Raw genomic sequence first — 6665 nt, forward strand, 5'->3', positions numbered from 1 at the left:
AGCTCTGCCGGGGGGTGCCGGGCCCCGGGGCGGGGCGGGCTGCACCCGGGCCCCGGGTAGGGTCACCCTGGGACCCTCGGGACCCCCGGCCCGGGTCTGTCCTGGACCCCGCGTCTGCCCACCCGCCCAGCTGTCTGTCGCGATGCGCTGCCGCGACAGCCGGCGGCCCCACCTACAGCTACAGCCCGGCCCTGCGGCTGCGTTCCCTCCCGCGGGGCTGGACCACGTCCCTCGGTGCACGTCCCCCCGGCTCCGCCCCGCGCCCACGGACACGCGTGGGGTGCGGATGCGAAGGGCTTCGGTGCGGGGCGGTGCAAACGCGGGGGCCGGAGCCAAGAGGCGCCGGGGCTTGGGGGCTCCGGGGCTGGGCGCCGCCCTGGCTGCCCCTCGGGGGGGGGGGGGGTCTCGTCGCCTCCCTGCCGCTCGCAGGTGGTGAAAATCCCGGTCACTTCTCCCTCGGGCTCGGCAGCCCCAGGACCTACTGTCTCAGCATCGCCGGAAAGGAGAGCTGGGAGTCCAGCTCCGCACCCCTGCCCCGAGGCCACGGGGAGGGGCGCTTCCGCCCCCCCCCCCCCCGACCCCAGACAACGAATACACACTAACCTGGAGGGGGGGGCGAAGGATGTCTGATAGCTGGAAGGGAAGAAGAGGGAAGTCCCTTGGCAGCTAAACAGCAAGTCTGATCCTCGATCCCAGCCCCAGCTGCCTCTGCCCTCAGGATCTTCACAGCAGAGCCGTGTCTAAACCCTCCGAGCTGCCCAACATCAAGTGTCCCATCGCAGCCCCGGGCTGTGGGTTGCCTGTGGGCAGGCGGTGGTCTGCAGGCGAGCCAGGGACAGGAGCTTTGTTCCAGGCATGTGTGTGAGGTTCTTCCCCTGAGGGATGTGCAGGATCAATGAAGGATCCTGCCTGGGAGCTCTCTGCACAATCCTGGGCTGTGGACAGAAGTTCCCAGCTCCAGGGGCAGCCTGGGGGCCCCACTGGCCTGTGGTATGGTTCTGTGCCTGGTTCTGCCTCAGGGCTGGAGGCAGACACACTAGCATCATTTAATAAGCCGCAGTTGGCAAAGGAGCCCATTCTAGAAGCCATCCCAGAGGAGTCACTTTTAGAGCTTTAAAAGGTTCTAGTCTGGGACATATGCGGATGGGAGTCACCATAACCCCACCAGCAGCATTGGGCAGGATGGCCCAGTTCATTCTCCAGGGTGGCTCCCTCTAACCTCTTCCTCCAGGCTCAGGACAGAGATAAGGACTCAGAAACAGCAGGAAACAACTGCAACTCGAACCAGTGCCTACCCAAAGTGCAGAGCTGTGTCCTCAGGGTCTGCAGGGGGGTGCAGGAGCCCCCCCGGCTGCCAATTGGCCCTCTGCATGGGGGTGATTGGGGCACGCAGGAGAATCTGCATCACGGTGCCTGGAGACCAGCTTGGCCTCAGTTTCCTTCTGTGATGTGATCTGAGGGGTGTTGTGCGGCCAACGTTCACAGAGTCAGCAAGGTGTTTGGGTCATGCGTGGCTGTGGGCTGCAGAAGAACCTAAATGTCTCATCTCCATGCACATAAACTAACACTGGCTGGTGTGTTCTCCCGCGGTCACCTACACTGCAGTTGTCAGCCAGCTCCCTGGCACAGGTTTGGCCCAGCCCAATTAACACCTCCCAGACAAGGCCTGGGCATGGTTCAGGGGATCATATGGTCCAGGATCTGTTCCAAACAGATGGACAAGGCCACCTTGTTGAAGTGGAAGGGATTTAAACTGTATGGGCACAAGACATACTGTGACACTGGCCCTCCTATCTAAGGCTTAGGCTTGTTTTATTTAGTGGTACAAGCTTAGCTGGGAGGGCCTCTGAATTTGCCTTCAGAAGCAGAGATGCAGCCTTTATTCTGCCCACGCTAGAAGGACAGCAGTCTCTTACTCATTCTCCAGCCACAGCAAAAAGTGGTGTCAGTATGACCGTGCAGCCAGCGCGTATTTGGGGAGATACAGGAGACTGCAGAGAAGGTAACAGGGAGCAGGAGGGAAGCAGATGGGTTTTCTGCACAAGGGGACAAGGGAGGGAAGGAGCTGGGGGCCTGGATTTCTCACCCCATCTAGTGCACTTCTCCTTGGAGCAGGGAAAAGCCATGGAGGGAAATGAGGCACCAGGAGGAGATGAAGCCACTGCCTTGCAGACAGCTCCCTTCGAGTCTCAATCCAGACTACTCCTGGGCAGAGAGAAGGAAAGCAGGAGGGAGGCATCACTTCACATCCTGCACAGATGATCTGTAGAGCAGTGTTTCACCTGCTGCTTGCCAGTGTGTCTCCATGTCTCGCTTTCTGCTGGAGCGGAGTTTGTTGTACGCTCAGCATCGGCTGTGGCTGGGCTGACAGATGATTCACTGACTTTCCATCCCTGCGGCTGGCTTTCAGCCCAAGCATGCCCTCACCCTTACCATGACACTCTCCCAGGCACTAGCAATTTGAAGCTCAGGAAATTCCTGCATCAGACATTTGTATTTGTGTTTTATAGCTCTTTTGTTTTCTCATTCTGATCACTTCTTGAGCTCTTGTAGACCAAGCCCTGTGGCAGGGAGTCCCACTGTTAACAAGGCAGTACGTCAAGATGGTCAGCATCTTCAAGCAAGCTAAATGTGTATCCACATCATATAGCTTAACATAGATCAAGCTCACCCTCACAGCAGGTAAATCTTTCCCAAGAAGGGGGAAAAGTTTCCCTCAGTTGATACCTTTGGTGACCTTCCCACTAGCAATGAGCATGAAGGACTCTGTGGCAAAGTGTTTGCCTGTGACTCTCCTCATTTGTTGCTGCTATGTGTGAGGTTATTTTCCAAAAGGCATCCCAGGATCACCTTCAGATCCCAAGATCACCCCTTTGGCTCACCTTTTGGAGGAAACAGCCTCGTGATGCAGTGGCTCCCCTTTGGACAGGTTCCCCATCAGGCAGATGAGGGGAAATTCACTGCTGGTGAATGGATGGAGGTAGACAGCCAGGAAGGAAACAGAAGGTCTTGGAAAACACCTAATATTGGGCAAGGAGGGAGGTGGCTCCAGAGTGTACATTCACATGAGCGAGAGATGATGGGGAGACGTTCGTGACTGGGACTGTAACCTAGGCACTCCTTATGGCCCTTGCCACAGTGGAGCTCTGTGTCCTTGGTATTCGGAGCTTGTTGAGTATTCACTGAAGGCCAGGACTTGGGCTCCGCAGCTCAAGTGTTAAGAGTGGCAGAGACAGCCACATGGGGATGCAAAGCCGGAAAGTTATTTTGAGGAGTATGAAAGCAGGTTAAACTGTCCCAAGGCTGTGGCCAACACAGATAGGACACTTGCTGTCTGGCTTTTCACTGCACTTCACTGAGCTCTTCCCAAGATGCCTTCTTTCATCGTGCAAGGGGAAGAAACTAAAGTGTCCTAGATATAGTGGCAGCATTTCTCCCAGACACGTTTCAGGAGCATTGGAGCAGCATGTCATGCTAGAAGTGGGTCACAGGATGAGCCCTGTGTGTGACTGGATGGATAATGCTTCTCTCCTTCCCCACTCCTGGGGCCAGACCCTAACCTACACACACTGGAGGGCATCACAGTGTAAAGCTGCATGGTGTGGCTGACAACCTCCCTTCACGTCATGCCTCCTCAACAAACACTACACATGGAGTTCCTGTCACCCCTTGTGCCTCAGTTTCCCATGCGCAAGTGCAGGGAGTAACAACCTTCGCGGTAGCTTTTCAACCTCTCAGATGAAGAGCTCCAGCAGAGGATGGTGGAGGATGGATGGATGGATGGATGGATGGATGGATGGAAGAGGAGGTGGTGGGGCTGTCAGCCTCTCCTGCTAACAGCACAGCTGCCCTTAGCTTCAGGCATCCTGCAGAAAATGCCCTGGCATGCTCCTAATATGTGACAAGTAGAAGCTGAGCTGGGGGCCAGATCCTCAGCTGGTGTCAATGATCACAGCCCCGCTGGGGTTGCTGGGGGTGGGGGGGAGTGGGGAGGGCTTAATCTCAACTGGTATAAATGAGGGCAGCCTTCCAGCTGTAGGACTCACTAGGTTGCCACTGAAACCAATGAGGAGGTGCTGGTTTATACCTGCTAGTTGCTAGTCCCTGCCTGGAAGCATCTGGGGGAGCAATCCTCCCCTCCAAGGTGGTCAGGAACATTTGTTATTTGAGGAGGAGAAGGTCAAGCCTGTGGTTGGGACCTCCTGTGTTCTTTGGCTTCCAGACATGACCTGGCTCCTCAGACACCAGGTGAGTGTGTACAGAGACCTTCCTCAGGGCATGTCCTGGCTGGAGACCTGGCTGGTCAGAGATTATGTGATTTCTCCCTCTACCTAGGCAAGACCTCTCTCAGCTTTACCTCCCTCCAGATGTGCCTCTGCTTCTCCAAATACTTAACAGAGCCCCCCCATCTGTCCACCACCACCCCTTGCTCTTGATTTTCTCTGAGATCCAAATCCATTTGGGTGTTAGCAGGCAGATTTTTACTAACAGCACAGGTCCTTCACTGCCTTGCCCCTCCACCCACTCCTGCCATCCAACCCAAGTGAATTTGCAGGGTATAACTGAATGCAGAGGAGCTGGCCCTTTGGCTCTAATTAGTTTTGCCTGTGTGTTGGAGAAATCCATTTTCATAAATGGGGAGGATTTATGCTCTTCTTTCTTGCCTTTTATTTTTTTTCCTTTGTGAATCCCATAGCACTTTGCTCTGGGCTAACAGGGAATCATTTTATGAATGGTTTAGATTGAGCAATGCATTATTAATAACAGCCAATCAAGCAAGCAGCATATTATATATCATTTCAGGCTATTAGCTTAATTCTGTAAAGTTATTTCTTGCTCTAAAAACTGCTGTTCTTCCCAATGCCTCTGACTTTCACAGGGTGGATGTGGGTGGCAGAGAGGCCAAAGTAGGGTTCAGCATCATCACACAAAGATGTCGCACCAGTTTCCACCCCCACAGGAAGGATTATGGTCCTCTCTCCGCCCTGGATCTGCCAGTGCCTGAATTCAGCCTCCTTCTGTGTGTTAGTTTGTGTCAAAATTGTCCCTGCAAAAAGGCTGCGACACCAAGGCATTTGGGTAGTGGGTCTGAAATCAGGGGCACATCCATGAAGGCTGCCATACCCCCTTCCCACTGCAAAACCCCTGGAGTGGGCATGGGCTGGCCGCTGCTCCTTCTTTTGACTTTCCTGGGCTGTGCCAGCCTGGCAGGGTACAGAAACGCCCTGCCTGAGGTGGAGGCTGGGGACTGTTTTTGGGAGCTGCCTCCCTGCTAGGGACGCCCCAGCTGCCACCCTTTCCTCCAGGGCTGGAGCCTGTTGAACGCTGCTCTGATCACCCTGCAGTGACTAATGATGATAACCCTCTTCTAGCTGGGTGACTGAGCTTTATGGCAACGCAGAGCTAATCTGGCTCCTCCAGACCATTGACTTTACCATTGTTTTACAAGACTCTGAGGCCAGTGACACCAGACAGATGGTGCTTGCTCTCCTGTGGCTGTGTCCCTTGTAGGTGACTACCCACTTGCCTTCTATGGCTGCTCAAGGCACATAACCCTGTAGTAGACATCAGAGAGGCTACAGGGCAAGCGAGATGTGAATTCCTCAACTGCAGGAACACGGCCTGCAGGGGAGCGCCTGGCTGAGCCGTGGCTAGCCTTGGCCCTCGTGACCCCAGTTGGGGTCAGAGGTGGACTGACCCCCTGGCCCAGGATGGCCTTGTCTAGGTCCGGTGACAAGCCCTCCTGCCCTGCACGTTTCCCTGCCCTCACCCCTGTTCCCTTGGGATTGCTCCCTGAATCATGAGAGCACATCACGTGGTGCCATAGCTGTCCTGCTTGCATCAGGATTTTAAGAGCCAGGAAAGGCAGCGGGTGGGACAGGCAGGGGGTGATGCTGTCCCCTCACTTACCCCTGTCTTGCAGATAAGACCTTGCCTGAATATTTCATGGCTGCTTCTGGGCCCTTCCTGGTTCTGTGGGGGCTCCCAAATGATGGTGTTTGTTTTCTTCCTGTCTCATCCCGATTCCCTGAGTCTGGCAGCTTCTGCTGCCTCCCCACTGAGGAGGAGGAGGTCAGCAGCTCCCTGTGGTGAGGGGCAAGGGTGTTCTGGGGCTGGTGTCAGCTCTGGGGAAGCCTTTTCCCCTGCTGCCCCAGCTGCCTTTGGCACATCCTTTCCCTGCCCGTCACCTGCTTTCAGCTGCCCCTGGTGCCACGCTCTGATGGTGCATTGGCACTGCCCTGGCTGGGCTGTCCTCTGCAGGAGTCCACCCTGGCTGCCCCTTTCCCCTCTTGGATCTGGAGGAAGAGGACCAGGCACCTGCACTTCCAGGCTAGCTGGTGGGAGGGAAGGTGGAGTTGGCTCTTGAGTGCCTGCAGCGGGTGCTTCCTCCCAGGACTGCTGTCTAGAGACTCGCTGGCCCCATGTCACTGTCCGGCCTCATGACTTGCTACAGTTATTCCTCCCCCTGTGCCCTGTCCCCTCTCTGCCCCCTTTAGCAGACCAGATGCCCTGGTGATGGCTGCAGCTGGGCAGATTTTGGCAAGCCCTCAGGCAGGATATGCATGTGATAGAGGCCATGGCTCCCTGGGGGAAAGGACGGGGGGGTGGGGGTGTTGTATGGCCATGCTTGTGTGTGTGTGTATGGATGCACACGGACTTGGCAA

Source organism: Apteryx mantelli, chromosome 15, assembly GCF_036417845.1.
Source record: "Apteryx mantelli isolate bAptMan1 chromosome 15, bAptMan1.hap1, whole genome shotgun sequence".
Lineage (NCBI taxonomy): Eukaryota > Metazoa > Chordata > Aves > Apterygiformes > Apterygidae > Apteryx > Apteryx mantelli.